General features: G+C 42.5%; 1 long non-coding RNA gene across 14 annotated transcripts in view; it reads left to right on the top strand.

Moving 5' to 3' along the window:
* The window catches only part of LOC103279704 (uncharacterized), a 158,779-nt gene that overhangs the window by 2,936 nt on the left and 129,801 nt on the right, over positions 1-26,042 (top strand). For 3 of the 14 annotated variants that reach the window (XR_010004334.1, XR_506936.3, XR_506937.3), the window contains exon 2: positions 15,132-15,194. This is a non-coding gene — a long non-coding RNA (uncharacterized LOC103279704). The other 11 variants (XR_010004333.1, XR_010004332.1, XR_010004335.1 and 8 more) reach the window with 9 other exon arrangements.

Here is a 26,042-nt window from a genome sequence, read left to right as displayed (position 1 = left end):
GTTCCTTGATTCCTGTTTGGGCAATGCTGCTGCCTTTGGTGGTCCCTATGTAGACTTGTCCACAGCTGTAGGGTATAGGGTAGGTGGACTCCTGCCTTAGGTGAGAGGATCCCTCTTTGCTGAACATAGCATTTGCTGGATTTTCTTAGTAGGTCTGTAGATAGTTAGTAGATTATGTTTCTTAATCAGTTTCCCTATGCGTTCCCTTGATATATGTTGAAAACACTTTTCCTCTGGATGGATCTTTGTCTTGACTCTCCTGGCTTGTTCTTGGCCTTGCAACCCTTCTGCTGTCTGAGGTGGAGTATCCATTAGCCTTTGGAACTCATTTTAGGGAATTCTTTGTTGGGAGGAGTTAGCTGGCCCTGATTGTTTCCTATCTGGAATTCCTCTGTTTTCAGAGTGTTTTTCTCTATTTACTGTCCTGATTTTAGAGTTTTTTTTAATACTGGACTTCTCCCCACATGGTCCACGGAATCCCACTTCGCACCCAAACAACAACAACAACAACATCGCATGTGTTTGTAAAAAAAGGGGAGGGGGCAAAGTGGTGTGGTGCTAGAGGAAAAACTTTACTATTGGTTGAAAGGGAGTTTTCTCTCCCTCCCCCCTCCAATTTTTTTTTCCACGGAGAATAGATTGATGGCTCTCTTTTCCTCAAGTCTTCTCTTCTGGTCAGATCTCTCCTCCTTGGCCCCCCGCCTCCCAAAGAAGTGTGCAGGAAGGCGGCAAGGGCGCGAGGGCTGGGGAGGCGGCCCGGGGTGGGTTTGGCCCGTGGGGATTTGGCCCCCTTTCTCTCCCCCCCCCCCCGCCCGCCCGCCCGCCGCTTGCTTCCCTCCCTCCCTCCCTCCCTGGGCTCGGAGGGCCCGGGTTCACTCTGCCTGCTCCCTTGGAACAGATGCCGCCCCAAGCTGCTCCCTCCCTCCCCATCATTTGTTTCCTTGATGGGGGAACATTGCTGAGCGGAACCTCTCGGTTGCCATAGCGAGAGGAAGAAAGGGGAGAACACTAGTCACATTAAGCTATATGTTTGTGCATTGGGCTTTAGATAAAAGGGCCCGGGCACGGAGAGGACAAGCCAAATGGCAGGCAGGCAGGCAGGCAGGCAGGAAAGCAGGCGCGAGCACGCAAAACCCCGCGCTTTTGCGCCCTGCGCGGGAAGAAAGCTTTTATTATTTATTATTATTTTGTACTGGATGGACTTTTAGAGCCGAAACCTTTTTTTTTTTACGGGGCGTCGTTAATTTTATACTGAGCCAAATGCAACTTTCCTCCAAGGTTTCGAGGACACACAGAGAGAAAGCGGGTCTGGCCGGCAGGGGGCGCTCTGGCGCGGCTCAACACTTCTGAAAGGAGTTGTGTTCCTGTCGGAGAATCTGAGCTGTTAAGACTCAAAATAACCCTCCGTTGGGGTGATTCCACTATAAATATAGCACAGTACCAGAAGTAAACTTCATAACCAGCAGAAACTTGCTTGTGATGAGCTGGGATAAGTTTCCATTCCTTAGGATGACTTGGGATTGCCATCCTATGGTTCAAAAACATTTATTGAAGTAAAAAAGAAATACCATACATTCTTGATAGAAAATGTCTTGTAGTTATCTCTCTTACTAAATCTCATCTTCTAAAGAGGTAAAAGGGTAAAAAGTCCATGCAGCTACATTTTGCCCTGAGAGAGGCAAGATGTGCATTCTCATAGGTAGAAAGACAAGCAGAAGACAATGGCGAATGGCCACATGGCCAGCTAAGGGCAATACAAACTTTAAAAGGAAGTTGCCTCACAGAATTCCATTGCTACATTATCAAACGGGGTGGATACAGTAGCTGGCAGGAAGAGGAAAGACAAAGCCCTTTTGGGGGGAAAAAACATCCATAGGAATGTGGAGAAAGGACTCTCTCAGCCTAATCCTATCTCTAGTCTAGCTACTCATTGAGGTCTGGGAACACCACATTCAGTGTGTATTTTATACCCCGTTATTTCGTCTCCCTGGGTGCATAGGTGAGAGAGTTAGGACAGCCAAAGGGAAGACCAGGGGAGCATTGCTTGTCTAAATCGTCCTAACCTTTGGGTGCCTTTATGGTGCAGAATTAATGCGGTTTTGACATCACTTGAACTGCCTAGCCTAAGTCCAATGGGATCCTGCTTTTGTCGTCAGGTGAGGCTTCAAGCAAGGAAGGCTAAAAAACTTGTAAAATTACAATTCCCAGGACCCCATAGCATAGAGCAGTTAAAGTGGTGCATAGCTGCACCACTTTAACTGCTCAATGCTATGGGACTGTCCTAACCTGGCAAAACAGCAGAATTGCTACAGGCCAAGGGATACTCCACCACATACATCAGAAGAGCTGCAAGGCCAAGAACAAGCCGGGAGAGTCAAGACAAAGATCCACCCAGAGGAAAAGTGTTCTTACCAGACATCAAGGGAACCACTGACCACATAGGCAAACTGATGAAGAAACACAACCCACATACTATCTACAGACCCACTAAGAAAATGCAACAAACGTTCAGCAAAGAACAAGAGGGATCCTCTCATCTCTGCAGGAGTCTACCGTATACCATGCAGCTGTGGACAAGTCTATATAGGGATCACCAAACACAGCATTGCCCAAACACAAATCAAGGAACATGAAAGGCACTGCAGACTAAGTCAACCAGAGAAGCCAGCCAGAGCAGAGCACTTGGACCAACTTGGACACAGTATATTATTTGAGAACACAGAAATGCTGGACCACTCTCACAACTATCATGTCAGACTACATAGAGGAGCCACACTCATGTAGACAGTTTAAACAGAAAGGAGGAAACCATGAAAATGGACAAAATCTGTCTACCAGTATTTTTTTTAAAAAACCCTCTAGAATCAGGACAGTAAATAGAGAACAACACTCTGAAAACAGGGGAATTGAATACATGAATCAATCAGGGCCAGCAAACACCTCCCAACAAAGGATCCCCCAGGCAGTAAACAGCCAGACCTTGAAACTGAAAGGCTTTTCTATGCTAATCAAGGCGGCCAATTGAAACATTCACATCTGCCTCCAACAGACAAGAGTTCTTTCTCCCACTCTGAAGTTCCACAGATATATAAACTCAACTTGCCTAGTTTCCAACATACCTCACAACCTCGGAGGATTCCTGCCACAGATGCAGGCAAAACGACAGGAGAGGATGCTTCTGGAACATGGATATACAGCCCATAAAATACACAGCAACCTGAAGGCCAAAGACCTTGTAAAATTGCTAATCCCATAGCACCGAGCCCGTTAAAGTGGTGTCAAGTTACATTGATCCTGCACCCCTAGAATGTCGGTGGGGCTGTCCTAACTGGCAAAACAACAGAACTGCACCAGAAACGGGAAAGTTTTTTAAGGTGTGGATTTGGGGCCTATGGTTCCCTTCACCCAAATAAAGGCCAGCTGAAAGTTTCAAGGAGTACACGGGAAAGGCGTGCAAAAGTCCTAGAAATGACTTCGGAAAGAAAAAAAAAGTCTTAGGGTATTTTTCTTTTTCTTTCTTGAGTTGCTATTGTAAACCCCGCAAAGGCGAAAGATATCCAAAGGAAGATAAAGTGGAGATGGCGGGGGAGGAGGAGAGGCTGAAGGTCCGGGCGGAGAAAGGGACATCCCTCCCGCAGACTTCAAGGGAGTTTGCGAAATGACCCTTAACTTCTCGGGGGCGCGGAGTCCTTTTGTGGCTTGGAAAGGGCCTCAAGGCTGCCCCGCTCCGCTGCCCGGATCCGTGCCTCCAGGGATCGATACTTTCCCACCAGGGCCATGGAGCTGAACCGCCAGCCGCCACTCCGTTTTACATTCTCCCAAGGGCCCAATTGGGGATTGGCTTGAGATTTCACGGGGAAATGTTAACCCAGGACCCAAAAAAAAAATGACCCAAGACGAAACAAAGACTGTGGGCTATCGCCGTTGTTGTTGAGCCGCTCAGTCCTTGCTTCATCTTGGGTCGTTTTGCTCTTTCTTCTCGACTCGCGTCAGACACCTGCTAAATTTTAAGAGACCCCTGAGATCTCCTGAGAATCCTGGCCCTTATGGTTTCCTGTCTTGAATTCTCCTGCTTTCTGAGCATTCCTCTTTATTTACTGTCCTGATTCTAGAGTTTTTTTTTAATACTGGTAGCCAGGTTTCCTCCTTTCTGTTGAAATTGTCCACGTGATTGTAGATTTTAATGGCTTCCCTCTGTCGTCTGACATGGTGTTTGTGAGAGTGGTCCAGCATTTCTGTGTTCTCAAACAATATGCTGTGTCCAGGTTGGTTCATCAGGTGCTCTGCTCTGGCTGACTTCTATGGTTGAGTGAGTCTGCAGTGCCTTTCATGTTCCTTGATTCGTGTTTGGGCAATGCTGCATTTGGTGGTCCCTATGTAGGCTTGTCCACAGCTGCATGGTATAGGGTAGGTAGACTCCTGCCTTAGGTGAGAGGATCCCTCTTTGCTGAACATAGCATTTGCTGGATTTTCTTAGTGGGTCTGTAGATAGTTTGTACGTTGTGTTTCTTCATTAGCTTCCCTATGCAGTCTTTGTAGTATTTCTTTTGCTTTATATCTCATTGAACAGTCAGCGTTGGACAGGAGCGAAAGGACGCCCACTGAGGCCTGATTGCATTGCATTGTTATATGTCTCGAAACTGACCACAGAATGCAGTTCCAAACTGCATTATGTGGCAGTGTAGATGGGGTCTGAGACAATTCAGGCCCATTCCTTTGGCGTTTCAAAGCGACCATGTCAAGGTGAAGACTTCTTAGAATGGCGCTAGGAATAAATACTTTGCATTTAAGTCAGTTTCAAACCGGGAGTGAAGAAAATGTTTGTGCGGATGGTTCCATAGGAAATCCTAGGACCAGTTGGAGGCCTGGGTGGCAATGACGCAAAACCACAGAGCACTGACGCGCATTACAAGCTTGCTTTCGCAGGTTTTTGTGGGAGTTTGTCTCGCTGCCATAGTTTGAAGCCAGCTGCGAACTGCATTAAATGGTCAGTGCCAGGCATGTAGGGGGGGCTTGAGAGGCTTCAGCCCCCCCCCCCCGAAATTCTCAGGGCGGTCTGCGAGAAGGCCTTACATTTATTATTTAAACTGTTATGTTTATTCATATAATGATCTGATCACCATGCTCAATATATCCCATATGCTTGGGGGTATTTGGATAAGATAAGAAAGGTTTGCTAGGGTAGATCCGCCCTCACCCAGACTCAGCCCCCCTCCCCCAAGCAAAATCCTGGCTACCCTACTGGTCGGTGCAGATGGGGCCGCAGACTGAACCAAGGGTCTGAGCGGTGACCAGGAATCGAGTCCCCTCTTGGTTATTGAAGCCTACCTTGGCAAGGCACACTCTCTCAGCCCCAGAGGAAAGCAAGGGCATATTATTATATACACAGAATATTATTTGAGAGCACAGAAAGGCTGGACCACTCTAACAACTACCATGTCAGACTACACAGAGAATCCATTGAAATCCACAAGCATGTGGATAATTTCAACACCAAGGAGGAAACCATGAAAATGAACACAATCTGGCTACCGGTATTAAAAAAAACCTCTTAAATCAGGACAGTAAATAAAGAACAACACTCTAAAAACAGGGAAATTCAAGACATGAATCAATCAGGGCCAGCAAACACCTCCCAACAAAGGATCCCCCCAGTCAGTAAACAGCCAGACCTTGAAAATGAAAGGCTTTTCAATGCTAATCAAGGTGATTAATCACATCATTCACACTTGCCCGAAAGAGACAAGAGTTCTTTCTCTTACCATGGACTTTCCACAGATATATAAACCCCACTTGACTAGTTTTCCAACAGACCTCACAACCTCTGAGGATGCCTGCCATAGATGTGGGAGAAACTATGCTTCTGGAACATGGCCATACAGCCCGGAATATTCACAGCAACCCAGTGATTCCGGCCTTGAAAGCCTTCGACAACATAAGGGCAAACTCTTTGGAAGAAATCTTGCCAAGAAACCCCGGCGAGAGATCCCCTTTAAGGCGGCCAAAAGTCGGAAACGACTTGAAGGTGGGCAACAAACCAGTTCAGGCAACTGAAAATTGCCACATAGATGAGTTGGCTGGGAAAGCGAGGACAAGGCCCCAGACAATTGTGGGATGTTTCCAGAGCGCCCGTTGGGTTTCCAGCCCCTCCTCATCATTACCACATCATATTTCATCTATCGTTAATTATGCATTCTGGAGTGCCATTCTGGGCATTGTGAAACGGTGATTTTTTTTTTAAAAAAAGAATATATATACTGTATTGTATCTGAGCTCTGCCATACGCTGGCCTCTCTTCCATGCCTTGCACCCCCTCCCACTCTTGTCACTCTTCTTCCCCTTCTGCTCTGCCGCCGTCCATGAAACTTGCCGGGTTTTTTTTATTTAGAAAGAGAGATAAGAACCCACAAATCCTTTAGTTTCTGGCTGTTGATATCAGAAAAGAGGAAGACTCAGAAAAGGAGCAACAAGTTCATTTGACTGGATGTGCTTCCTATAAATGTGCATTAACGCTTCAAGTGTCCGTGTTTATTCTTTTTTGATCCCTTTGTGAGGCCAATAGTTGGAAGGATATTATTTGTGGCGTTTAGTCACGTAGTTCTGTATTTGAACTCCCTCAGTGGCAGGAAAGGGATCAATGGCGCGAAAAGGATCCTAATGGGAAGGAGGTTGACCGAGGCGAGCGGGACTTGTGGCTCAGCTTCCCAACTTTGGAGCCCATTCTTTTGAAAGGCCTTTTCTTCCTGGGCCCATGAGATGCCTAGGAGAACTGGAAAGGGGGGGGGGGCATTGGGAGAGAAAGCCTATGTGTCTCCGTGTAGCTCGGAAAGAGTATCAGGCCCCCTCAGAGGACAACTGTGGGTGAAGGCCCTCTCCTTTCCCTCCCTCTCTCCGTTGCATTGTGAGGGCCTCCAAGCTCGGCTTTGTTTATTGTTTGGAGGCGAACAAAAGCCTTTCGGGTCGAGTCATAAATTAGGAGTAGGGAGGCAAGAGCAGAGCAAGGCCACCGCAGCCCAGGCTTGGAGAGGAGGAGGAGAGGAAGAAGAAGAAGAGGAGGAGGAGGAGGCATTTTGGGGGAGATGGCCGATCTTCTTCCTGGCGACCATTGTCCTGGTGGGAGGGGGGTTGGAGGGCGAGGAAGAAGGGAAAGAAAAAGGAGAAGGAGAAAGGCAGGAAGACTTTTTCACTTTGGAAGCGGGGTAAAGTGAAGGCAGGAACCCTTTTCCTCTTCTGCCCAATATCTAGAAGGAGCATGTGTTGGAAATCACTGCACCCAATGTCTGGGCACATATCCATTTGAAATGAATGGCAATCATAACCTTATTGGAAAGGAAACATGATCCGTTTGGCCAATGTGAATCTCCATGAACATGTGGAAACCATCTTTTGAAAACCACTAAAGAAAAGCATGACCTTGTTAGAAGTCAACCCTTTGAACAGGTGATATTCACAGACATTCATGCAATGGCACACAGGTAACTCAGCTGTTACACTAAAGAACCATGTCTTTGAACTGCCAAGGATTACAAAAATATATTTGGCTAGCAGAGGATGGTTGTTTCTTTGAAGTTGAAATTGCAGTTACAGAAGCTGGGGGGGGGGGAGGTACAGTTGTAATATATTTAGAAAAACAAACAAGGTTAAAAACTTGGCATTATACTAAATGTCCTTTGACCAGTAGTTAGCCTCTGATGTTGCTATAAGAAGATCTTCCATTGTGCATGTGGCAGAGCTCAGACTACTCTGTAATAGGTGGCCTGTGGTTTGCTGTTCTCCACACTGTCCTGGACTCCACTTTGTGGCCCCATTTCTTAAAGTTGGCTCCACATTTCCTGGTCCTTCCAAGTTGCCCAGTCTTCTGTGTGCCCAGGAGGAGTCTCTCATCTGATATCGGCCATGGCTTGAGGTTCCGGGTTTAGCCTGCCACCTTTGTACTCTTGCTTGCTGAGGTGTTCCTGCAAGTATCTCTGTAGATCTTAGAAAACTATTTTAGTTTTAGTTGCAGTTGCCCAAAAGATATACATTCCCTTGAAACCTCTTAGTTAAAATATGCACTCTGAGATTAAAAAAAACAACAACATTCACTTTCACTTTAAATATTCCTAGGATGGGCCTGATGCCTGGTTCCACGGTCAGGTCTTTAGCTGTCTCCTAAAGGCCAAGAGGGAGGGGGCAACCTGATCTCACTCTTATTAAAGTTCAGTTACAGATATGATGTAGTTCTCTCAGTGTGTTGAGTACACAGGGTATCATTCTTAATCAATAGTCTGTAGTCTAAGTATAATTGCACCGACTGCAGTCCATAAGTCATACTTCTCTACTGAAGTCCAAACAGGAACATGCATCCACCTCCACTGAGGTGTAAAGCAGACAGGATTCAAAATGGAGTCCTGAGTCTGAACATGCTCAGTACAATCACATGTCTATAACCCCTTCCACACCAAAGAGGTACAGTCAAACTGGCAAATCAACATACACTTAGAATACAGGTTAACAAATATATACATTAACAAATAAACAGTGAAAGGCTTGGGAGGTTGCTATTTCCAACAGAATGACCCCCCCCCAAAACAAAACAAAACAAAACAAAACAAAAAACCAAAAAAAAAAAAAGGGCGGATTTGGGAGTATTCCTATCTATCTGAAACCTTATCGGGGTCGAGGGCAAAGGTGGTTTTAGAGCCCTATGTAATACGATTGCATTTTGGAGATGTTGTTTTGTAAAGGGGCAGGCAAGCCAGCAGTTAAAAATGTAGTTATGGACAGGGCCTCCTTCCCTCCCTCCTCCTCCTTGACTCAGGCTAGAAAACAGAGACACGGAGGAGCAGGGAGGCAGCTCTGTTTGCTATTCTTCGATTTTTTTTTAATTTGACATTTGAACTTGTCTATTGTCTGAGCGCCTCGGTGCAGATTGCAGTAGGTCAAGCCAAAGGCTGCTCTTTTTGGAATTTCACACCAACAGCGCCCAGGCCACCGCCGCCTCGCACTGCTCTTGCGGACATGTTGGGGGTGCCATGGGGCGGGATGAGGGGTCCCCGTCTTTACAACCCCTCAAAGTATCCTCTAAAAGGGTTCTATTATGAATGCTGCCCCCTGCCTTCTCTCCCTGCCTCGGTGGGGCTGGCTGAGCTCCCCTTTCTTCACCCGCCCCACATCCTCCAGCTCTTTGTATCTTCCACGAGAAAGGAGAGAGAGAGAGAGACATGGATATGATAAACCTCCACGAAGCTCGCTCAGTGAGAGGAGGACCTGAGAAAAAAGGCCGAGGGAGAGGATATCGTCACTTAACGCCTTTCCCACTACGAAGATCCAATCAGTCAGAGAGAGAGAGAGAGAAAGAGAGAGAGAGAGAGAAAGACAGAGACAGAGACAGAGACAGAGACAGAGAGTATAATGTGTTGGGGAAGGCGTTCATGGCCGGAATCACTGAGTTGCTGTGTTTTCCGGGTTGCATGACCATGTTCCAGAAGCATTCCCTCCTGACGTTTCACCCAAATCTATGACAGGCTTCCTCAGAGGTCGTGAGGGCTGTTGGAAAACTATGTAAGCGGGGGTGTATATATTTGTGGAAGGTCCAGGGTGGGAGAAAGAACTCTTGTCTGATGGAGCCAAGTGTGCATGTTTCAATTAATCACCTTGATTAGCACTGAAAAGGCTTTTCGATGCTGATCAAGATGGCCAGTTGAAACAAACACACTTGCCTCCAACAGAGAAGAGTTTTTTCTCCCACCCTGGATCTTCCACAGATATATAAACCCCCCTTGCCTAGTTTTCCAACAGACCCCACAGCCTCTGCCATAGATGTGGGCAAAAGGTCAAGAAACAATGCTTCTGGAGCATGGCCACGCAGCCTAGAAAACTCACAGCAACCCCAAAGCGATCTTACCTATGAACACAAAATCACAATCATAAACGGGTGATTAGTAGGAGGCTTTATAATTTTCTAATGCATGTATTAAGAGTGGCAATATCCAACCCCCTAAGGCTTACATCGTGGCTCGTATTTATTGATAGATATATATGCATCATTCCTAATAATCATCCTTCGGTCCAGATGCCAGTGTAAAGGTGAGCAGGGGTGAGAATTGGGCTTTTGAGAGCAGAGGTTGAGGCCTACTAGACCTCCTCCCTCTCCAGCCCTGTTCTCTTCCCTCCGAACTGCTTGCTTTCTTCTTCTTCTTCTTCCTCTTCCTCTTCCTCTTCTTCCTCCTTCTCCTCCTCCTCCTTCTCCTCCTCCTCCTCCTCCTTCCCTTTGGGCCACGTCTCCATCTTTCTTGCAGGCCTGCCATTTTTGATCGCATTAGGCGCCTGGTGAGGCAGACTAGAAAGAGAGGAGCGAAAAGACTGCGAGGGGTGAGGAAAACATTGGAGCATTAGAACAAGTCTTTCCCTGGGAATCGTTATTTCTAAGCGGGCAAGCGTTATTTCTGGCGGCAAGAAGGCAACAAACAATACCAGCTCGATGTGTCGTAGAAGACCTTCATGGCCGGAATCACTGTGAGTTTTCTGTGGAAGCATTCTCTCCTGACGTGTTGCCCACATCTATAGCAGGCATCCTCAGAGGTTGTGAGGTTTGTTGGAAACTAGACGATTGGGGTATATATATCTGTGGAATGTTCAGAGTTCAACTCTTGTCTGTTGGAAGCAAGTGTGAATATTGCCATTAATCACCTTGATTAGCATTCAAAAGCCTTGCAGTTTTAAAGCCTGGTTGATTCCTGCCTGGGGGAATTCTTTATTGGGAGGTGTTAACTGTCCCTGATTGTTTCTTGTCTGGAATTCCGCTGTCTACTGAATATTGTTCTTCATTTACTGTCCAGATTCTAGAGTTTTTAATACTGGTAGCCAGATTTTTTGTCAAATTTCATGGTTTCTTCCTTTCTGTTGAAATTGTCCACGTGCTTGTGGATTTCAGTGGCTTCTCTGTGTAGTCTGACATGGTGGTTGTTAGAGTGGTCCAGCATTTCCATGTTCTCCAATAATATGCTGCGTCCAGGCTGGTTCCTCAACTGTTCTGCTCTGGCTGACTTCTCTGGCTGAGTGAGTCTGCAGTGCCTTTCATTTTTCCTTGATTCGTGTTTGGGCAATGCTGAGTTTGGTGGTCCCTACGTAGACTTGTCCGCAGCTGCATGGTATAGGGTAGACTCCTGCAGAGGTGAGAGGATCCCTCTTGCCCTTTGCTGAACATGGCATTTGTTGGATCTTCTTGGTGAGTCTATAGATAGTTTGTAGATTGTGTTTCTTCATCAGCTTCCCTATGTGGTCAGTGTTTCCCTTGATGTATGGTAAGGACACTTTCCCTCTGGATCTTAGTCTTTACTCTCCTGGCTTGTTCTTGGCCTTGCAGCTCTTCTGATGTCTGTGGTCATTGGCCTGTAGAGCCCAGTTTAGGTGGTTCACTTCCCCTTGGAGGGGGTGGGGTTCGCAGATTCTTTTCTGCCATGGCTTCTTTTTTTGACCTGGGTGATGTTCCTTGCAACTTCTGAAGATGCCTGTCACAGATGTGGGTGAAAGGTGAAGACATAATGCTTCTGGAACATGGCATATCTCCCGGAAAACTCACATCAGCCCAATATCAGCTCGCCCTGGGCCCATTAGTTCCAAACTGGGGGATTAGACCGATTTGATAGCCTAATCGAGGGCAAGTTTGAGGCTTCCCTGCTCTTTGATTGTGTACCTCTTTGGTTGAGCCTGAAAATTCTTAAAAATAGATGTGTGCCAGAGAATAATTGGTTCCTCATCTGAACATGTTTTCTCATCACTTCCCACCCCCGTGTGGGTGCATTTCCCCAGCTGGAGTGGAAGGCGTCGTCAGTCCTTCGTGCAAGATGGCCCTGGCTAATGGTCATTTTCTGGGCGAGGAAGGAGGACTGTCCTTCTTGTCTGGAGGAGGAGGGACCCACTGGGGAATGGGCCGGAGTCAGGCCGGGACAAGGCGCGGAGAGGCGCGTTGGGGTCTCTCTCAGTTCTTGGGGTCTCCGTCTGGCTGCGCTGACGGCCGCCTGACAGGCAAGAAGGGCCCCCAGGCGGGCTTGCTCCAGACCTCGGAGCCTTTCCCTCCCTCTCCTCCCCGTTTCCTTAAGGCGAGAAGGGCAGATTGCAAGAGTTGCGGCTCCCTCTGCTTTGTGTCCCCTCATTCCCTCCCCTCCCTCCTTTCCTCCCCCTTGGTCGGGTTTGTTTGTCAAACGGAGGCTCCTCCTGGGAGAAAGGCATTTGTGGCGGATCCCAGCCCAGGATTACGTTAATCAAGGCCTTATTTCCCCAGGGAGGCGGGCCACAAATGAGAGTAAATCCTAATAAAATTGGATCGCCAGCCAACGCCAGTCGTCTGCTCCTCCTGCGCTTTCGCTTTTTGTTTTGTTTTGTTTGGAAGGACCGGCCCAAAGGGTTGGTTGGTTCGCGGCGTCTGGCACTCTGTGGAAAGAGGCCGTCTTCACATTGTCTTCTTTTTGAGCCTTCAGTTGGAAGGCAGCTCCACTTCTTCACATGGAGTCCAAGCTAGGGCCTTTCTCTGGGCTTCCAACTGAGTCCTTTTCCTTCTCCGGGAGCGCATCTGATTCTACACCGTGGAATGGATGCAGCCTGTCACCCCTTTGCCTGCCTTGCTTGCCTCAGCGCTATGGGATCCTGGATGCTGTAGTTTGGCGAGGCTGACCAGCAACGGAGGCTGAAGACCTTTTCAAACTACAACCCCGGTGATTCCACAGCGTTAGGCCCTGGCAGGTGAAGAGGGGTCGGGTCAGGCGGCATTTATCTCACGGTGCAGAACAGCCGGCTAAGGAGAGGAAGGGCCGCAGAAGCCAGCCAAGGCCAAGGCGCCCCTCTGCCGCAGAGTTCAGAGCACAATTGGGGAATAGGGACCGAGCCCGTTCTTCCCTTGTTGGAAATAGCAACCTCCCAAGCCTTTCACTATTTACCTGCTAACCTGTATTCTATGTGTATGTTGATTTGCCAGTTTGACTGTACCTGTTTGTGTGGGCGGGGTTATCAACATGTGATTGTACTGAGCATGTTCAGACTCAGGACTCCATTTTGTATTCAGTGTGTGATTATGGAGGTAGATGCATGTTGCAGTAGAGAAGTATGACTTATGGAGTTCAATGAGTACAATTATACTTAAAGACTATGGACTATTGTTTCAGAATGATATACTGTAAATAAATAAATAAATAAATAAACATACAGAGAGAACTACATCCTATCTATAACTGATCTTTAATAAGAAATGTGCCTGTGTGTACAAGATGTTTGTGAGTAAACAAGGTACGTTTTTTCAAAGAAGACTTTGTTTTTTTAAATCTCTGAGTGCAAATTTTATACTAAGAGGTTTCAAGGGAGTGCATATATTTTGGGCAATTACAATTACAACTGCAATTTCAACTTCAAAGAAACAACCATCCGCTGCTGTTCAAATATATTTTTGTAGTGGCATGTCTTTGTCCTTGGCAGCTCCAAGACATTGTCCTTCAGTTTAACAGCTGAGTTATCTGTGTGCCATTACATGAATGCTTGTGAATATCACTTGTCCAGAGGGTGGACTTCTAACAAGGTCATTCTTTTCTTGCCTGGTGGCTTTCAGAAGGTGGTCTCTACATGTTCATGGAGATTCACATTTGCCAAAGGGATGTAACATCCTTTTTTCCCTTTTCAATAAGATTGTGATTGCCATTTATTTCCAAAGAGGCTGGGTGCAGTTATTTCCAATATATTTCCACGAGAGGAGCGCAGCGTCTTCCTATCGAGGGGCCTTTATTTCTGTGGCCGGAGGAGGGAGAGGAGACGGCGGCTGACTCTGGGCGTGTGTATGTTGATGTGCTGTGCATCATCTTCCTGCTCCAACCCCAGAGAAGCGGGGAGGGAAGGAAGCGGGCTGCTGCCCAGACCTCCTCCTCCTCCTCCTCGGAGGGGCGGCGGAGGCAAACCGGGGCGGCAGATGCGGCTCTAATTGCTTTCCTGGACCCTTCCTGGAGGCTTTGGGGCTGAGGCGGAGGAGGAGGAGTGGCAGGCTGGCGAGTCCCGTCCACTCCACATCCACACCACATCGGCGGAGGGAGGGGAAAGTCGTCCATACATACACATAATAGAGCCAGGTAGCCTCTCCCAATCTCATGCCAGCCCTCCCTCCCTCCTTCGCCATTCCGACGTGTGGCGTGTTTCCCCGGCATCCCTTCCCTCCCTCGCAACCCATTGGCCAACCTGAGTCTCCCACTTGGGCTGGCGACTTTCAAGAGTTCAGGTCTCTTCCTTCCTTCCTTCCTTCCTTCCTTCCTTCCTTCCTTCCTTCCTTCCTTCCTTCCTTCCTTCCTTCCTTCCTCCCTCCCTCCCTCCCTCCCTCCCTCCCTCCCTCCCTCCCTTCCCCACCTGCCCCCCTCATGGCGAGGCTACTTCCCTCCTGACGAGGCAAAATACGGCCGAGGAAGGGGAGAAGAGTCTTTGAATGTTCAAAGAGAGGGCAGCTCGGGGTGTGTGTGTGTATGCGTTGGGGAGGGGAGGAAAAGGGGAGGAAGGCTGAGCGAGGAGAGGCAGCGAGTGAGTGAGTGAGTGAGTGAGTGAGTGCCTTGGGGAAGCTCCCTCGCCCACGCCGCCCTCCCGCCTCCCCTCCGCTCAGTCGCCGAAGGACAGCAGTCTGCTTGCCTGGCTGACTGGAGGCTTCTTTCCCTCCCAATATACTCAACCGGGAAAGCCGCCCGCCGCCGTTTTCGAGCTAATCTTGAAGCGGAGCCCCGAGCAGGCAGCAGCGAAGCCATGGCCTCTCTGTCCCCTTCTTTGATGCCTTTCTCTTCCTCATCGCCAGGGCAGAGGATGGGGTGGGTGGATGAGTGGGGGCATGAGATGGTGATGGTGATGCTTCCTGGCCACTGAGCCTCCCCCTCTTCTACGCAAAACCAGAAAATGTGGGGCTCACGCTGAAGGGTAGGATTTCCTTCCTTCCTTCCTTCCTTCCTTCCTTCCTTCCTTCCTTCCTTCCTTCCTTCCTTCCTTCCTTCCTTCCTTCCTTCCTTCCTTCCTTCCCTCCCAGCCCCCTTGCCCCCTTCTTTTCTACCCCCGCCCTTCAAAACCCACTCCTTGCTCCCCAGCTGCGTGGATCAAAAATATCAAAGGAGACTTCTTCACTTGTCTCCCCTTGACAGGGCTGATCCCTTCACCCGCGAACTCTGAGGAGGCTGGAAAACCCTTCACTGCCTGGGAGAGCAGTAAGTTTTTTTTTTTTTTACATATTAAGCACCCCCTTTCTCTCAGTTCATTCTACCTTGATGTGATTGTTTTGATGGTGAGGTGTGTGCGTGTATCTATATCTATATGTTTATGTAAGTATATATCTCGAAAGAGAGCTATTTTAAACCTCACAATATATTTTATTTATTTATTTACTTACTATATTTATATACCAAATAGACAAATAAAATAAATATATCGTGAGGTTTTAAACTGTTCTCTCTCTCTCTCCCTCTCTCTTTTAAACTAAACTACATTGTAATTGGTGGTCACCTGTATATATATTTTATTTTATTTCATTTTAAATCAAATCCTTGCCTATATTTTCAATTTTGTGGCATTAGTAGATTGCATTCTCTACTCTTGATATATATATTTTAAAAAACACTTCCAGCCTTTTGCAAAGAAATATATGATTTCTTGACTCTCTAAACCCAACATTGTGCTACTTCTGGATCTATATGCATGCATGATTTGTGTAGTTTTGAGTCATTAAAAGAACCCAGAAGATGTGGTGGGATAATAGACCAGGGGCACATTCTACCTGGGACACATTTGATATAATTGCTATTGAACCAGATCAAAGATATATAGATTTGTCATACCATTTCCAAGACACCTTCTAGCAACAATGGACAGATGGATTTATAATTTAATCTATTGTTTAGTTGTTACAATACTTAGTGAAAGGATATGTGTTTTTGCTGGCACATGTTCACAGGTGAATTTTTAGGTGTCCACTGTTATATGTGATTTTCAGTGTGTTGCTGGACACTCATTCATTGACCAACCTAACTTTTTATCACTCATTTTTTCCATCTGGTAGTTTGTCGAAGAGCCACTCTCTCGATATCTATTTCCTCATCACTTTATTTAGAAATTCAGTATTATTTACTGTCAATGCATCAGCAACAAAGATCTTCACCAAGTTGCCATTGAATTATTTAAAATCTTATTCTGTTTTTGAGTTATATATTTGAGGCGTAAGCTACAATTGCACAGTTATGGAGAGAGAAGTAGTAATGCATGCAACAATCTGTTCATTTAGGAAACTAAGTGGAAATGATACGAGAACATTCATATTTATAAGCAGATGACTCATTCATATCAAGTGGTTAACTCACAGAGGCTTTAAAAATGTATTTCCTACTTGCACCTAAACACATTTAAAATAATAAAATTATTACAATTGGACTAGTAATATTGAGAAGGGAAGAAATGAAGTATAAAACAATGCTTGCTACATTCATTCATTCATTGTGACTCTGGCATTAGACATTTAGTGGTATTCTATTTGTTGAAACCATGAGATATTTTATAAAATAAATTAATTGAATAGTGACATAAAGAGAAACACATTTTCCCTTTGAATTATAAAGCATGAGTAACTTCAAATGACACATAGAAATCATTGAATAAATAATGGGCAATATTAATATTTGAAAATATGTATTATGTACTAATAGGTGTTTAAAATTAATCTGATCTTCTGTTTCATCTCAGCTATGTTTTTTAAATAAGTAAATACCCTAACAATTTATCTTAACATTTTGTCATGTATTGAAGCAAGTTTGAAACCCTATCTTGACACCCTGATCTGAGCACTTTGTCTTGGAAGCAGTCTTCATGGATGTAGATGAAATATATTTGTAAGTTAATTGACAAAAATCAACATCTTTTAAAAAAGATAAAACCCCTTAAGCATTTGAAATTCAGAATGTGATTTTCAGTTCTAGAAACAATAAAAATTCTGGCCACAATCCAGCACAGAGCTTGGCATACTTAAGTCAACTGGGGAAAAATGCCTAAGCCTGTATTGGATAGTGAGTCTAAGATTTATTTTCTATTTTACTGGGAGAAAAAGAAGTTAGAGCAACTGTTTATCAAAATGGAAGCACATTTTCTTATAGATCCGTTTTCTATTTGTAACGTAAACTGTTATCTGTGCATTTCAGATATATTACACAATAATGGGAAATGGATAGAGGTGTATTTGTTTGTGTAATCCATTATATACCTTCGATGTAATGTACGTTATATATGGTCGTGCGTGATATATATTAGGACATTATGGATATAGACCATTGGGATGCTGTCTACCTTTGTATTACAACAGCCTCAAAGAAATGTAAAACTTGATGATTTTAATGATTAATGTATTTCACATCAAATTGTAAAATTGTGGCTTGTAGGGTTTAAAACAATAGGTTTATTGTTTTCAGTTGCAGTAGTTTTACATTTTTACTATTACAAAAAAGCTAAAATAACTACATGCAAATAAAAATTAAAGTTCCCACTCTGCCGTCCAAATGGCAAGTAATTTTTTTGCCACTGGTCCTAATAGGCCTTGGTTCTTTTTTAGATGCAATTCTTGCTTATTTCAATATTTTCTGGCTCTGCTTGGTCCTGCAGAATGTAACATTTAAACCTCTCTTTTGTGTGTATACATTCATTCGGCAGGACCAGGTTCCTTGCCTTTGACTATTGAAAGCAACATGATACTTCTTTGAACAGTAAGAAAAACTTTTGGTTTCACTCAGCACTGTAGCCAAAATGTTTCCATAAGGTCGCAGCTGGGGCCTTATCTTTACACTGCTGCTTTCAGTAAGAAATGTGCCCTGTGATATGGAAATCAGTTATAAACATATTTACCTAAAAACTAAGCAGTACAGGTTTTAATTCTTAGCATTTACGGAATTTCATATGCATTAAGAACTATGTCCACTCTGTGTTATTTGCACATATAATACTACACTACTGTGTTTACTTAATTCACATAAATGTGTGACTTTTATTTTTAAAAGCAGAAAACAGAAATAAAAATGGCAACACAGGCAAAAGTCTTCAAAAAGAAATATGAATGCTTATGCAAAAAATATAGTGTAGTGTCTTATGTGATGCCCTGTAAGAAATGCATGCTTTCATAAAATCTTTTTTTTTGGTTTGGATAAATAACAATAGTGAATATTATAGTATTTTGTATTTCAGGTTGCTGAGACTTAAATAATATCATTGATTTGAATGGGATTTGGCTTAACTGGATTGTTAAAACTGGGATATTTAAAAAAGTTAAATAGTCTCTTTATTTTCTTCTTATTGGTCTTGCTATGAAATAAAACAAAACATTTCGAATGTTTAAATGTATAGATTCATGATATAAACACTAGGTATTTAAACATTTATTATTGCAATTTTGGCAAAGAGAATCCATGCAGACTTTCTACAGTGTGTGCTATATCCTGTTAACTAGACTTGGAATTAAAATGGTAGGCCATAAGATGATAACAATACATCTCTACAGTATTATTTCTGTCTTTACATCAGTGTGATTATACATGTATTCCCATATGTATACACACATAGATTTGTAAACCAGGATTTGTATTGTGATTTGGTGTATGTTCTTAAAAATAATATATTGAAATCATATCTATGCTACATTCTGGACAAGCCCTGTTGAGAAGAAGAAAAATAATAATTTATTCCAAACCAATTATTGAAATGAGAATTAACATTCTAACACTTAACATCTGCAAAAATATGAAATTAAGCTGTATACATTAAGGAAGGAAAAAATCCATAGGAACTTAGTCACCTGACAGCTAAAACTTCAGTATATATTAATCTATAGATATTATTCAAATGAGAAAAGTATTGTGTGAATTAAAATGATAGAATCCATAATCAATCCATAATGAAAAACAAAAAAATCCATGCTGTATTAGACTTAGTTGTACAGAAAAATAAAACAGTAATATAAGAAAATAATTTATTTGAAAGCTATTCTATGTTAAGGTAATTTCTCTTCTGGTGCTCATCAGTGCCCAGCTACATTCATTTCAAGCCCCTGGCTTGTTTGAGAGCTATATTCCTTTGGTTTACCTTTTTCCATATGAGATCTGTAGAGGTAGATCTCAATAATCATAAGTCTCATATTTCTGTGGGAGGGCATGGAATTAATGAAAGAGCTGCTGTTTAAGGGCATCTGGTTGGCTTCTGTGGCACACGACTACTGGACCAGACTGGCCTTTGGATGGATCCAGCACAGTGTTTCTTATGTTTTCTATTGAGGTCCAACTGAAGAATTCCTTCCTTGGGCAACTAACAAAGTTCAGTGGTCTTAATATTCAGAAATTTGAAAACACACTAATTTGATATAGCTGTCGTTAACTTGTTATGGATTTGTGTTTTTAGTGTGGTATCTATTTTCTGCTAGCATTGTTATTACAATAATTTTTACAGTTGGTTAGTAAGCCTGGATATAATATAAATCACACAAACACCTTATCATTGAAACATTCCAGTTATAAAGAATTCCCCCAAAATTCAGAATCCCTGCATTAATGTATAAAGCAAACATTGGTTAGCTGAATTTGTTGCTTGTACCAGTGTAATTCAGAATTTCCAAAGTGGGCAAAAAAAAAAATGCCAAATATGAATATTGTAGTCTAATATTATGTGCTTTTGTTTACAGGATGACGGCTCAGAAATCCTATTTAGTATTTCCAGCTTGGTTCTAGATAATGTTAACTTGAAGGCATGTCTTAGGTTGCAATTCTGTGTCCACTTACCTGGGATAAGCCACACTGATTTTAGTGGGTCTTATTTTTGGGCAGATGAGTTGAGGACTGAAGTGTCCATGTTTCAGTGGATCTTGTTTCTAAAGAAAAGTAAAGAAGCTTCTTAGCTTAAGACAGCTGAAGTAAGCCCCACTGAGTTTAATTGAGACCTGGGAAAATATATGTAGGTTTGCCAGTTTGTTCAGAGCAACAGCATAATAATAATAATAATAATAATAATAATAATAATAATAATAATAATAATAATTGAACTTGACAAATAAAAAATAAGTTGTGTTATTATAAATTCATCTTGACACTTTTAAACCACTAAGCCAAATGTTTTATTTTTCTGATACAGTGACACAGGTAAAATTGCATGTGAACTTATTGATATTTTATCTCAATTTTCAGGAGAAATGATTAAAAATTCACATACAATGTACCACTTCAACATGGCTACCATATAGATATACAAATATGAAAATGAATATTAAACTTGGCAATTAGGATGAAACGGGTTGAAGATTGTTAGTTATGTTTTAAAATGCACTCCCCCAAATTATGCCAGAGTTTTGTCCTGTCCTCTTTGTTAATAAAGATCCAATAAAACATATTCAGCTAAGAATCTAAAAGAGGAAAAATGAAGTTTTATATTTAATTTTTCATAGAAAGTATTTATTTGTTTAGGCTGTAACCTCAGTACCTGGTACCTGGAACCACTGAACTCAATAGGATTTACTTTGGAGTTCATACACTTACAAAATCTACTTGAAAAGTAATAAGAAAACCTTATTTGTAATAGAGCTAGGGTTGAAATCCAGTAGATATTTTCCTGGACATGAGCACACTTACCAGCTGAACTTACAAATAAACTTACATAGACATACACTGTAAATCATCAACACTAAATCATATTAACTTGTGGGTAATTGTTGCTCAGTTACTGGACATTGTTTTCAAGTTAATGAGGAGGGGCTTGTTGTCCTCCTAACTAAGAGCCCTTCCAAACAGGCCCTATATCTCAGGATCTGATCCCAGGTTTTCTGTTTTAAACTGGATTATATGAGTCCACACTGCCAGATAACCTGGGATAAACAGAAAACCTAGGATCAAATCCTGGGATATAGGTCCTGTCTAGAAAGGTCCTAGGAGGGCTGTCTATATATGACAGGACTGCATAGCCTATAGTGAGGAATGATGGGTATTGTAGTCCAACACTATCTGGAGGGAAAATATTTCCCCACATCTGATATTTGTATATTTAAGACAGTTTCTTAATAAAGTATATTCAGTTTTGGGCAGTATATTTAAGTGAAGATCCTCAACAAAGTTTATGCATTAAAAGAAGAAAAACATAAACTATTCCCAGTTTTTTCATTTTTAAAGATTTACATTGATAAATGGGGCAGAAATGACTCTCCAGCTGAAACATACATTACCAAGCATTCACTGCAAACAAGCTCATCAGGTCTAGCATTTCTCTCTCTCTCAAATTCCTTTGGTTGAAGAAGTCACTTATTACTTTTCACATCAATGGGATTTCTAAAAAACGAGGCATAAATATAATTTTAATGCTGGCACTTTTTTACATGATGTCTGAAGAACTGTCTTGAAGAAAAATGCACACAGCACATTGTTCTTTCCCGATTCATTATTTTTAGTAATGTAACTTGTACTTTTTGCATTCAAAATCCATACAATTGCTTCTTTTTATTGTAATAATAACTGTGAAACAGAGTTGCTTTCTGTCCATTTTACTGATGAGAAACTAAATCTGAGAGGTCATGATTTCCCCAGTGCTACTCTGGATCTTTAACTGAAATGAAATTGGAACTCCCATTTTCTAATACACCTAATATTGTGTCTTTTGTAACAAATACATTGATATTTTTGCTCCATAATTTGATTTATATTAGTTATATTTGAGTTTTGGAGGTCTCATACAAATATGAAATACTCAGAAGAAATATCCACCAAAATTATTCTAACTTGAGATGAAATAGGAAAAAAAGTAAGTTGTTTATTTGAAATAATAATGGAAACACTACATGTCGTAGTTGTTTCAAAATAAATTTGTTTGAAGCTGTTCCATGTGGTATTTTACAATGGAGGTCAATCTACATGTGCTAAAATTATGGTCTCTTATGAAATGCAATGTAAAAAAAATTATCTACTTTTGTATTAGTCAGTCTAATCTATGTACTAGTTTCATACATGAGGGTGCATATACTTTACGACTATTTGGAAAGTATGATTTACATTAATTATATAAACATATGTCCCAAGGATGACAATGTATGGATCTAATGGTGTGTTTATCTGTAAGTATTTGTGTACATATGGATATAACTTTTGTGTATACAGACACACACACCAACAAACACAGATGAGTTATACCTGTGCTCCTGTTGCAATTTAAATAACAATTTCTCTCTCTTATTTTATTTCATGTTAGAATATTTTTTGTTTTAATTGATATTTCTTTTGAATTTTTCCTATTTGTGTGACATTCCAAACATTCCAAGTTGTTTAAAACTCCCAAATATAACTGATAAAAATCTTATTATGGAGCAATAATATAAGTGTGTTTGTTATAAAGGACTCAGAGGAAACATGGGCCTCAATGTCATTTCGGTCATGGATCCATAGTAGCGTAAACACAGCAAACTAACAGAAAGTAACTTCAAATAGAAGACAAGGCTAATATGTTTTCAATGAATACAGGAAGGCCAATGAATCAGAATTCAACTAAATTTGCCAGGAGATGAAATTAGAAGTTAGTTTTTGCACCATAAAGATGCTATCTGCTCTTCTCCAATTTTAAGTTGGTAGAAGGGAGGAGAGGGAGACAGTGCAATGTAATAGGTTGCCTGTTGGATTATTATTCTTGGGCCAGGGTTTGAATCCCCCTCAGTCATGAAAACCTAGAGCGAGTTTGGGCAAGTCACTCTCTCTCAGCCCAGAAAAAGGCAAAGATATGTCTTTCAGGACAAATCTGACCAAGAAAACCTTGTGACAGGGTTGCCACAAATTGGAAAGGACTTGAAGATACGCAACAGCAGCAGCAACAACAGAGGAAGAAGGGGAGGTAGTGACCTTTTAATGACAGGCTGCTTAGTTACCATTTTCAGGAGCAGAAATACATTACTTTCCCAGCACAGCATGAACTTTGTATTTGAGGGTGATGGGACATAGCACTGACTGGTGGACTCAGTAGGCAAGCAGGTTTATGTGTCAGAGGGTGATCCTTTCAATATCCTGGTTCTGAACCACATATGACTTCAAACATCATGGCCAACACTTTATATTGAAAAAGAATAGAAAATTAAACAATACCGACGAGGCTGTCTCACACAGAGGCAGCAACCTCTTTGTAGCCATATCTGTGTTACTCCTGGTTCACCTCTGATAACGGAGACACAAGCACCTATGTCCTTTACCTATCTCTTGCAATTACCAGCTGTATTTAACTTTCCCCCAAGTAAGTTATTTCGGCGAATTGCTTTCAGCAAAGGCTGCTTCACAGCACTAGAGCAGAACCAAGCTGAAGCTACAAAAGAATATTAATCGAATGCATTCCAAAATCCAAATCCATGTGATTAATAAGCATTATCTATAAATAAGGCCAAAATGATTCTTTGGCAATGTTGTAAACATAAGAATCAGATGCAATTATTGTCATTATTGTTCTGCAAGTTCTTCCTGTGCATACCAAATGATATTGTTGTCCAGTTCCTTGGCAAATATATATCTTGTAACGAAACAGATGTCAGCCAGCTCGGTCTGCCTTCAATTACACTTGCCCAAATACAACGGGTGTGTAAAGGAAGAAGAAAACTAATTTATTGGAGGCAAATAACCTGCTGGTTGAAACTGTCTCCCAGTCCTTATTAACCCACTTAAAGCGTAAGTTTTACAGTAATGCCAGAGAAGTCATTTTCATCACCCTGTGAAGCCAACTGGATGTGCAATGACCATGATTATTAGTACCGAATGGACATTTGAATCATGGATGGATGGGCAGATAGGACAGATCCACATCAGGGAAATTTATCTGTGCCTTATCTGATATGAGCAATGGAAAACTGTAATGGAGGGTGAAGTATAAAAGCTATATATTAGTAGAGTATGGGAAATAACGCAGATCGTAAGTGTTACTACAAAAGATGCAGGTCAGATTTTCTGTAGGATTTACTTTTAATCTTGTGTTTATTGTGACTCCAACACAGAAGACTTCTGGTTCGATCTGTCTTGTTAAATCACTCACCCCTTTTAACATGCAAAGTATGGCACATTTTTGTAATGTTTACTTTTAACCATCTTTTGAGGAATGTCTTTGTAAATTCCTGTTTCTCAGGCAGGAATGCAGTAAGGGACTCTGAATAGCCTAGCATGTTTACTTTAATGTGAAGATAATAGGCATTCTGAACTTTGTGGCAACTCTGCTTTGGCAAAAATAATGTGCCAAGGCCACCCATCACACATTGAACAATTTTTTGTATTTTGTCATAGCACTTCTGGTTTGGAGCTATACACATGAACCTTATTTTTATGAGCTCACTTCATCCTGTTTCCTCTTCTAGTGAATCTAGGGAAAGAGCCAAAGCTTTTGCTTACATTTCAACTAACCTACAGCAGCTGGTAAGTCTATGCCAAAGGGGCAGGGAATCAATTCCAGGTTTTTACTTGAACTTTAAAGAAACTATCCCAGGTGCTGAAATTATTTTTGGGTGGGGTCTGATTTGGGAGTTTAGCTTCTTCAAAGATCAAGTGACTACTCAAAGCAGATCCACTGCTTACTAACATGGAAGCCATAAACTATCATAGCAATAAACTGGAGTTACTTGCTGTGCCTGGATCCTGACAGACTGTGGTTAGATTTATCCATGATCTAGGATAGTGGTTCTCAACCTAGGCATCCCCAGATGTTTTGGCCTTCAACTTCCAGAAATCCTAACAGTTGGTAAACTGGCTGGGATTTCTGGGAGTTTTGTAGGCCAAAATACCTGAGGATCCACAGGTTGAGAACCACTGCTCTAGGAAAACAAGCCAGCTTTAAATTATTGCTCATAATTCTGTTTCTTTGAAAACATTTTAAAGATCATACACAGTTTCATATTAAAATCCAGGTTAACTGAAAACAGAAGCAAACATTTCTCTTTTGCTCTGAGTTCCCAATTGTGTGTACGCACATGTGTGCCCTTGTGAGTGCATGCACATATATTCAAAACCTGTGTCCATGGCACTGACTAAGCTGCAATTTAGTGTTCTATTTAGACCAGATCATTGCCTCTACCTTTCACTCGAAAAGCCAGGCATATACTGTGATTTAAGGAATCTCACCCAGACACATCCATTATTTTCCTATATTGTAATAAGAGTATCATCATTTTCACATTAAAATCTGTATTAACAATTTCACCTTTGATGTCTCAAATGATAGTTCTCAAGGCCAACAGTCAAAATTTCATTAAGATTTCCCTTAATTTGTTGGTGGGAATTGTTCTACAGTTTTGTAAGAGTGTGTTGAAAACTGTGCAAAGCTTTGAAAACAGATTTTTTCCCCCTGTGTTTGTGGGAGGAAATAAAATTTCTGAAGTGTTCTCCACTTCCACCTCTGTCAAAATGGGAGCTAAGGCCCAGAATCTGGTTACCTTCCTGGGTGTGCTCCTCTTATCTTTCTTTGATCTGCCTTCTAGGATCCTCCGGTGGCCTAGGGGATAAAAGCCTCATGACTTGAAGGTTGGGTTGCTGACCTGAAAGCTGCCAGGTTTGAATCCCACCGGGGAGAGCTCCCTCTATCAGCTCCAGCTCCATGCAGGATGGTAAAACATCAAAACATCCGGGCGTCCCCTGGGCAACCTCCTTGCAGACGCCCAATTCTCTCACTCCAGAAGCAACTCCGGTTGCTCCTGACACGAAAAAAAAAAAAACCCAAAAAAACCTGCCTTCTGAGCCACAGCTTTACAATCTGGTTTCCCTTTGTGGGGTGAATAGCTTTGGAAGCAGAAAGTGATTTCAATTGAGAAAATAGTACAAGGAGAAGTGGAGTTTAAAAAGTTTCTTTTTCTGGATTACTGCTCCCAGAATCCCTCAACCAGTGGCTATGCTGGTTGCGAGGTATTCTAAAATGATAATTTCTGAGCTCTGCAAGTGCTAATCTTTATTTCCCCAATATCAAACCTTCCTCTAGCAGGTTCTAGTGTTTGAAACCAGAGGTATAATATAGGCAACCACATCCTGAGTCAGACCATTGGTCTATTT

This window comes from Anolis carolinensis, chromosome 3 (genome assembly GCF_035594765.1).
Source record: "Anolis carolinensis isolate JA03-04 chromosome 3, rAnoCar3.1.pri, whole genome shotgun sequence".
NCBI lineage: Eukaryota > Metazoa > Chordata > Lepidosauria > Squamata > Dactyloidae > Anolis > Anolis carolinensis.
Note: the sequence above shows the minus strand (reverse complement) of the source record. Positions and strands in the feature narration are given on the sequence as shown.